Source organism: Pseudochaenichthys georgianus, unplaced genomic scaffold, assembly GCF_902827115.2.
Source record: "Pseudochaenichthys georgianus unplaced genomic scaffold, fPseGeo1.2 scaffold_415_arrow_ctg1, whole genome shotgun sequence".
NCBI classification, from domain to species: Eukaryota; Metazoa; Chordata; class Actinopteri; order Perciformes; family Channichthyidae; genus Pseudochaenichthys; species Pseudochaenichthys georgianus.
In genome coordinates, this window is record NW_027262980.1 from 84,377 (window position 1) to 94,597 (window position 10,221).

Here is a 10,221-nt window from a genome sequence, read left to right on the forward strand (position 1 = left end):
ACTCAAATAAACTTCAAGTTTGTTCCCCTGTGTTTAATGGCCCAGTGTGACCGTCCTTTGAAATGTAATGCTTAATCTCCCTTTATGTCTTTCCTTTGATTCTTCATCATTTAAATGGAGGGCATAGACACATAGCTTGACTGACTGACAGATAGACTGAAACTGTTAATAATAGGTGTTTAATGACCTGGAATGACCTTCTCTATTTTAAATAATAAACCCCTCTCAAGCATGTAATACATTTAATATGTAATAAATTAGGCTTTTTGGTTTTAGTGCTTCAGTGTTTGTTTTCTAGATCAATGTTTCTGACTGTCTGTCTGTCTGACTGTCTATCATGCTGCGTTTAGTTTCTAACATTCGGTAACTTTTTTTTTCTCTTTCACACCAGTTTGTCTGGAGGCAGCTTGCTGATTTTTTCCAGTTGGTCAGTGTGGCTCACTGGCAGACGCAGGCCCTGTAGACGGGCGCTTACCTAAACAAAGAGGTTCCTTCAACCACTTTTTATGCCTGTGTTTTTGTCTAAACATCTTCTTTCATTTTTGTTTTAACTATGATTGGGCATATTGATTTTATTAGTCATGTGGAGGTATCTACAGTAGCGTCAGGAAGACTGAAAATACCAAAGTAGTCGGTTTGGGCTCAAATTTGGACATTTCCTTCACGTGTTCAGTACCTTATCCCGCTGACTCACCAGGACACACCCTACTCAATCCACATTAGATTTTATTTTTGTAATCATATAACAGACTCATACCTCTGCTAGCCAAGGTAATGTAATATTATTTGTATAACTCACTATGAACCTTACATCCCTAATGGCTTAACATCCACTTTAACTTCAATAATGCAATACTCTATTCTAACGATGATATGAATATTTAACTATCTGGAAAATGGCGGGGCAACATTTTAGTAGATGTTTAAGGAATACACCAATGGGATTTATAATTGAATACCTCTGTCTCTTTCAGAGCAATAGGTCAATTTCTGTCTGCCGGGATGGCAGCTGATAAAGCTGTACTGTCTGCGTTTAGAAGACCAAGGTCAAAGGAGATGGCTCTGTCTCGGGCAAAGTGACCCCGTGGTCTCACTGTAAGCAGAAGTGCAGTGATTTTCTAAGGACCGCTGCCCGTGTCCTTTCGTTGGCCATGTCTGGTATTTGTTCTACTTGTGCCGAAAGCAAAATAGGCAAGACAACACTCAATATATATAATAATATATACTGATAACATATATATGATTGAAATGATCTGATAAATGTTATGGTGTGAACAGCCAGACCAGAGCTCTCTCGATGATTGAACGCAAACATTTCCCAAATTGGGATCAATAAAGTACTTCTTGTCTTATCTCATCTTATCTTATCTTATGACTGACATAGCATGACACCTCCTTGTCCAGTGTGAAGCCGACTTTAGGGTTAATGCAAGAACAGAGGCTGCAGAGGGACTTTTAGTATCACATGGCCTATTGTTCAGTGTATAGGAAGCACATGCACCGAGTTGGGTAATCCCTTTTAGCATTACCCGGCAATAGGCTGGAATCAGAACCAGAATAACTTTATTCAAACTAACAGAGGTGGAATTTACATTGCTTCAGCAAAAGTATTGAAGCATTGATAAGTCGTTTTACACAGTTACAATATTCCTTGATTAAATAATTGCCATAATCATTACAATATCAATCAATACAATTGTTAAGTGACACTTCATTGTATTCATCAGAAGTTATTTGATTGCAGAGAGAAATAAAGGGATTGGAAAGGCCAGCTAAACAACTATCACCCAGACTGCAACTCTTTACTAAGCCTTCCAGAGGAAAGATTCACTTTCATGTTCAATTCTTGCCAAGTGCTTTATCTGCAAGCTGAGTTGGACACACAAGCCAAAGAGTTTAGGCTGAGAAAAGGATGACTATTCCCTGTGGTGGTGCAGCTAAGAGATTGTTGCCAGCATCACGACCACAACCATCACGATCAATGGAAGGAATGAGCCAAAAACCCATGGTTACAATTTCGAGGGAATTGTGCATTATCACCACAGAAAATGGAGGCATTATGTGTCTAAGGTCTTTCTTTTGGTTTGTTTTGTACCCCTGCAGGGTTCAAATAAGCCAGTCTGACAGATGAAAACATGTCAAGGAAAAGGGCTTTGGCATTGCAGCTGAATTTGCAATACAGTCAGGAAGATATGGAGGATAACAACTATGGGGTCTTTCAAAAGCAGAAATGTTATATCTGATATGTTTGCCCTTCTATGGAAGATGCAAGAAGATCTTTATCTTGATTTCAACTGACCTTAGGTGAAGGACGCTCTTTCTGATGAGATTATATAATCGCTGATCTGAGCTACAAACAAGTAAGCCTTTACTAAAAGTGGTGGGCTGTAGCTGTTTCTAAAGAACATCCAGAGGAGTTCTTCCATAATCCCTGAAGTCACCATATCGTGTCCATCTTTGTTGACAAAGCCCACGTGGGGACTTTAGAGGGTGTCGTAAGGAAAACATATTTTCTATTAGAAACATACTATGAGGTGGATGAAGCCAGTGATTGAACAGGAGGAGGATGTGGATGTTCTCCATGACATTGAGACAGACAGTAGGCTTTCAATATCTCCAGTATTAGCCCATCAAGTATGAAAGTAATACATTTTTACTGGAAAATTATGCATAGCCCTTTTAACCGGTTTAACCCTGTTCAACAAGAGAGATATGACGGGTACTGAGGTGGGAAAAAATATAGAAAATTAAAATGAAACAAAACATGTTATTTGACGCACTACATCCTTAACTCCACACCCCTACTTTCCAATTTACCGAGACTTTATTTGTTGTAAGTGTAAACTTGAATATGCTGTCAATTAAATAAGTATTGTACCAATAAGTAATTTCGAAAAAGATTGGCATTGAATGTCATGTTGTGTATTGGCAAAGTGGTCTATTTCATTCTGGTTTAAGGATAATATTACATATGCACATTTAATGGTACAGGGGGAACTATTTAACTCTCATTATGTACATGCACAGGAATGTTTAATACTTTACCAAATAAATGAATTAGCATAGAAACAAACTGACATAATGTTTGATATTTTACAATGTAATTCAATGTAATTTTGTCAGTGTCTCGGGTGCAGTCATTGGGCTTGGACTCCAAACTGAGCTCTGTACAGCAAAGAAAGATGACCAATTTAATGACAGTTGTGTCGTACTGTAAGTGTGATACTTAGCTGGATGTACAGCACTGTATTGAGTTTTCAACCCACGAGTCAAATAGCTGCTGTAATACAGAACAATTCCTATAATGTTGAATGCCATCATCCTAATAAGGTGTTCATGCACATACATGGGAATTTCAGTGCAGAGAGAAGCAGAAAACACAAAGCCTTAACAAAACTCTGAAAGAAGGAGTTAAGGGCAGTTACAATGTGTTATTTTGTACCGTACTATGTGCTTTTTAAGCAGGTGCTGCAAAGAAATATCACCACTCATTGAGAGCCTCTCACAGCATCAAAGCTCAGCCATCCTCCAGTGGAGAGGAGAGGAGAAGAAAAACATTTGGATTGTCTTCCTGGGGTCAGCATAACACTGGAAATGGAAGTGGCTGACAGGGCTGATTCATCCGTGCATGCAGCAAGGGGTCCTGCTGCTCCAAAATGATTCAGCTGATGGTGAGACCAATCCCCTGATGGAACTGAGGGTCCTCCCTGAGGTTAGCATGATGAGCCTGCCCACACTCAATATGGCTTCTATCAAGGGACTGTGTGGTGTGAGAGGCTGTTAAAGAGGAAATCAGACCCAAGGTAAATGTTACATCCAGTGTCTTTCTAAGGCCTTTCTTTACAGGGGCTTTATTCTTAGATAAGGTGACCGGATGGGAAATGGTGTAGTTTTGGACAGGGTAGTTTGGGGTTGGTTTAGCCTCCAGTAAGTTATAGACGTTAACAAACAGCAGTACTAATAATAGTGTGCAATGCTCTGTTTGGATGTGATATGGCAGCAAAGACCCACGTGTATTTCCCTTCACTTTCATCTGTACCAGACACCGGGCTACGTGTCAGCGATGGATGGTTTCAGTTAAAGGTGTAAACGTTTTAATTAAATAACGTGATGTTGCCGATCTGTACAGTTGTTTCATTTGCGGCCCAGCGTTTTGCAGGATTTTCTATTTACATAAACATTCCTGTATGTTTATTCACCAAAATATTTTATTTCACCTATCACAATTAAATGTTTAATAATGCTATAATTGATCAAATCTCAGGTTTAGTGTAATTTTCGGGACAGGATTAACAGCTTAACATTCAGACCTGCCTCTGGTCACGTGGTAATAAAATGACATTCGTAATTCTATATTGACTAATCTTAACAATAACTAACAATTAAATGGTACATATTTCTTTCGTTCTCTGTTTTTATTGTAATTGTATTAGACTACACGTTTCGTTCACACAGTATTTGATGGTATTGGTATCAGCTAAGGATTTTAATTACATCTTTCACATGCAGCAAATTACACAACAAACAAGTCCATTGTTGCCTCTGTGCTCTGGAGATGAAGATACACAAAGTGGCTTACATGATGTGCTTTTGTGGGTGAGGTGTGTTATCTTTCTCTTGTTTAGTATCACGCCCAAAACTACCACTCCATTAAAACATTATCGTGAGCTGACTCATTTTTTGTTCTCTTAGAAAGTGGCCAACTACAATAAAGGAAGGCGCAGTACAGGAGTGGCCCCTCCAGCGTTAACAAGCCCATTAAAGGGATACTCCACCTAAAATCTCCTCCTGAGTATTACACATTCAAACCCATGCAGACATAAAAGGTGGCTGTAAAAGGTTGTTAATTGCTACTTTGAGGGAAATGGCCGCAATGTAACTGTCTAAAAACTATTGACAACCTTTTACAGTGACCTTTCAAGACTTAAGGAACCAATGCTAGGGTCTTGGAAGGTGTTTAGTTTTTCTTGTTGTTCACGAAACTATTATCTGTATGGTAACGTGGTTTTGGAGTAAGAACATATTTTCAAGGAATAATCTTTGCACAATCGGGAGCATCTCATAAAATGGCCCTTGTCATTATGACCACTAGCATACGTGTATGACTCTCATGAAATAGCTCCCGTTCTCTTACAATTCCACCACTACGCTCACTGCATCAGATATTTAGTTAAAAGCATCTTTCCTCCTAACAAAATGTCCACCTATGCATTGTCACAGACAATGAGACAAACCATTTATTCTGGAGTTTCTCAGCAATGGGGCGAAGCCTGCGAGCTAGTTCAGGCAGTCAACTCGAGCACCAATGATACATTAACACGTGACGCACCTCGTCCCTCTTACAACCAACCAAACACATTCTCCTAAACATGCCGCTCTATTTAAGCCGCCAGGTCTTCCTGCCTCTGCCTCGCTATGCTGCTGCTGCTGCCACTGCTGTGTTCACTTGCTATTGCTGCGTTCATGTTCCTGCTGCTGTGTTTCATGTTGCTGCTGCTCGCCTGCCCCACCACCACCCAGCTTCCACCTGTAGGCTCGGGGATAGTTATCTAATCATCACTCAATGTTCTTTGTAAATCTGTGGGGTGATGAGGCCGAGCCTAGACGCCAAACTCAAACTATATGCTGCTTCTAATAAACATATTAAGAAACATGTGAGTTGTCTGACTGAAATACTTTTGAGTGTTGGTCAGACAACTTCATCATTTCATACTTGCTCTAATTGTCCTGCACTTTGCCCGACTTTGATTTATGCCATGTATATAAATGCAAATATCACATTTACAGTACATGCATATTTTACCTATATGTCACAAACTGAGCTCTACATTTCATTCAGTTATTAGGTGTGAGTTTCATTGGTATAGCGGAGACAGGTTTGATGAGGGGCTTCCTTTGGACAAGAAAGTAAATGTTATGATGTTAAACTTATGACAGAAATAAAATCCTTTTATGTGCACACAGAACTTTAAAAAAATCGTATTTGTTATGTGGGGTTGATTTTCTTGTTTTGCCCCACTGGCATGTTACCAGCCCAGTATCAATACCCCATTGTCCTGAACAAAAGTCAATTAAAGATTCAAAGATTCGGAAGACACTGCCTCAGCAAGCAAACATGTTTATAGTCTGATGTTCCACCGTCTTAAAGGAGCCGGACAAAGAGCTACAGTTGAGTATAAACCTGTGCCAGGCGAAGGCACACCCAAAGGCCTCACCACCGCACACTGTAACAGTCACTCAAGTCCTGAATGATAGGCCAAATACTGCATGTGCATATTACTTTACTGCAAGAAAATGCAGCTCCTGTTGTGTGGAGACCAATTGCTGAAAATATGATTATAATTCTAATAATATTTGATATCTTTACATTTATATACAGAAATTCCTAGGAGAGATTGTGCCAGATGACAGTACAGTTATTAATCAAATTAATATGAATTAATAGTCAGTGTAGACCCAAAACAACATGAGTTGAACTCTGTATTATAATATCTGTAATTGGGTATTTTATGTAGACTTTAAAAAAGATAAATGTAAAAAGACAATTATTTGTGACTTATGACACATTCATTTAAAATGTAGAAATAAAACGATTATTATAATTTGACGATTGTCGTGACTATACAAACCACAAAACCATTGAAGCAATTCCTCATCCAAACAACGTGTATGTTTGCGTTTGTTAATATTGAAATGTGCAAACTTGTCACTTGATGCACATCAATTTATAATGTAGTTGGATGAATTACAGTGGCAACCAAAGTATTCTGCATGATTCAATTCCCTTATTGGCTGCACAATAACCAAAGGTGATATTAGCATATCCCCAATGTCGAATTAAAGTATGATTCAAAAGTTATATTTAATGTGTTATGTGAACAGTGTTGCTTACTTGGTCTCATTCAATTGTGTTTTTTGGAGAATGTAAATGTATGCAAAAGAAAACAGAACATTTCAATTACATTTACTTAAATAATTATTAAGTTACTATTTATTGCTGAATGAGATAAAACAATCTTATCTGTTTTCAAGACAAAAGTGCTCCGTAAAACATGTCTCACGTTACTCGTAGAAGGACAGCGGAGTGACGATAAAAAATATGTGTATCCTGAGAGAGAAACATCAGAGCAGCCATAGGATTAGAATGAATAGAAACACATTTTCTTTAACATCCCTGTATACGACTTTTTATCCCTCTCTATCTCTCCCTATATCTCTCTCTCTCTCTCTCACACACACACACACACACACACACACACACACACACACACACACACACACACACACACACACACACACACACACACACACACACACACACACACACACACACACACACACACACACACACACACACACACACACACACACACACACACACACACACACACAGCCAAATAAGGAAACATTGTTCTCGTTTACATTTTTTCTTTTTATTGAATTTTCCAAATATCTTTCAATCTTGTGAAATATAATATTTACTTCCTCTATCCGTCTTTTATTTTGGTCTTGATGTCTTAAAAGAATATTATTGAATAAAGCACCCAATAATATAAATTGTATTGTTTTTAAAGGTAACATGCTTTATTGTAGATCTTGAAATTCCCTGCTTAATGTCGGCTCTTTTAGGAGGATACACAAGTCCAATTAAGGTGATTTATTTTGAATATTGCTGTGTGGACCACAGAAGTTAGCTTCTCTCTGACAACAATACCTTAGGAGACACTTTGCATAAGTTCTAATGAGTTACAATTAACTTATGAAATTAAATAAATCCAAGTTACCAAAAACACAAGCATCTTGGATTGCTTGGTAAACACTTACTCTATTGCATTCAGAGTCAACTTGAGATGTTTATTATATTTATGCAATATTGCAATATATATATTATGGAGATCAGATGAAGATCATATTCTAAATCAAAGGAAAATATATTATTACATCCAGTGTCTATGCGGGATTGGTTGCTCTTGAAAATGTATTATAACAATAGAGTAAGTATATATTCAGACAATAAGTCTCATGAGGAATTTCTTTAAGAGAGGTTTCATTTTCATCTATCATAAACACCCAGATCAAATAAAACTGCTCCCACGGAGAATCCTAATATCTGGATATCTGCTGTTCACTTGCAGTAAAATCAGGAGATTTATAATTATATCACTGGAATTTCTCTCTTTTTATTCCTCTCTTGCCCAGAAGAATTTCTATAAAATACATTTTTACAGTGAGGTAGCTCAAACGTTTTAGTAGATTTCACATAAAGAGTGAGAAGCGGGGGAGAGGAACAAATGTGTGAACGAGAAAAAAAAAGAAGGAGATGATGTTGAATTGAAAGCACAAGCTGTGAAAAGTAAATCTGGTTTCAGTTTACGTGCTGACCGACTGCTGGTCTGTCCGTATGTCCTTAAGTGTAACATTTATAGATTTTACATACATATTTCTGCTCCCAAATCAACCGTCCGTCTCAGTCTTTTTTCTCTCTCTCTGTCTGCGTATTTCCTCCATCTTACTTGCTTCCATTTGCTCATTGTGTCCCTTCGCTCTTAGACATGCACTGGGCAATGACACACACACACACACACACACACACACACACACACACACACACACACACACACACACACACACACACACACACACACACACACACACACACACACACACACACACACACACACACACACACACACACACACACAGCGAGAGACTCTGTGTCTGGACTTAGATGAGATTTTAAAATGTTGTTTTGAAACTTTTAGTAAAAGTCCAGATATAAATCTATCTTGGTCTCACGGTGACAGATGGCATTAACCATGAGACAGACAGAGAGAGCTCTGGTTTGGAAATATATAAAGCTTTGTTCTTTGTGTCCTTAAAGTTTATTAATTTGAACAAAGAGAAGAAATAAGACACGGGCGATTCAGTTTAAAGTTAGAGCTTTTCTGAAACTGCACGCTGTCTGTGCCTTTTTTCTTACTTATTAGTGTAACAATATCCGATGACTTGAATTAATGTACTCCCCTGGTTGAAATAAAATCCTTTGCTCCAATAAAACTGTAACATTTACTGTATTTAATTGGCTCCATTTACATGCACGGTCATGCTTTCACTTCTCAACCCAGAGGCTAAAGTGACTCGGTCTGGGTGGTCGCGTGTAAACATATCATCACTGCGTTAGAATAACTATGCTTACATTTGACCAAATCATCTCACAATAACTGTGTTTATGCAGAAGATGGGGTTTTCTTGCAGCAAAGCTCCACCTGCACAAAACTGCAAAGTCACAACATTTACATGAAGAATTATCCTTGTAAACTTGGTTTTCTCATGTTACCTGCCTTTAGACACGGAGGTAACATAACTCTGTTAAAATAATCCTGTTAAGATCATAGCAAGATTACTGGAAAAGCAGTTTGGGTGTCTAACTGTCAATGTGAATAAGGCTGTCCTTTCTTTTTTGTTGCCGTTTGTGCAGACTTCTGTTTGCACTACCTCTTTACAAGGTTTCTTCCATTTTCTTTAAAAATAAAAAAGAGATTAGACAAGGCAGATGTGTAAGGTTTTTCCCCCCTTTTGTTTTTTGATTTGTTATATCTGCTTAATTTCCTTGTTTTTTCTGTAGAAAAAGAGGCTTGAGAGCTGTGTTGAAGTGTTTTACTGCACTTTACATTTAAAACTTCAGTGTCTGCCATCAAGTTTGCACTCTCCTGTGTTCTCATTGTGTTTTTGCTCCAGAAGTTTCCTTTACACTGTACATTTAAACTAAACTTCAATGTGAACAGAAACCTTGCCGCTGATAAGCACTGACTTCTGCTGCTCCCAGAGAGATCATCACTATTTTCCACTGTGTTAGGAGAAACCTCCCGCCCAGCCAGAGAGCTGGCAGCTTCTTCTGGTAGACGGTCCCCAGGACACCACAGCTGGACTGGAATATTCTGTTTACAGGTTTATTCATGGTGACAGACAGGCTCAATGATGGGCTATTAAAGGTGCAAACAGCTCCTGCCAAATTAAGACAGTTTTTCCAAAACTCGCTTTGTCCAATTTTGATCCAAAATGGGAAACCATCACATAGAAGTCATGGTTACAGTGAATATTAAAACACAAACTATCCAATTTTCATTTCATTTCACTTGTCCGCAACTGAACTTTCCACAACTTTTCCAATCCTTGCCCCCATGTGTGGCATTAGTACAGTCCCATGGTGTAAATACTGTA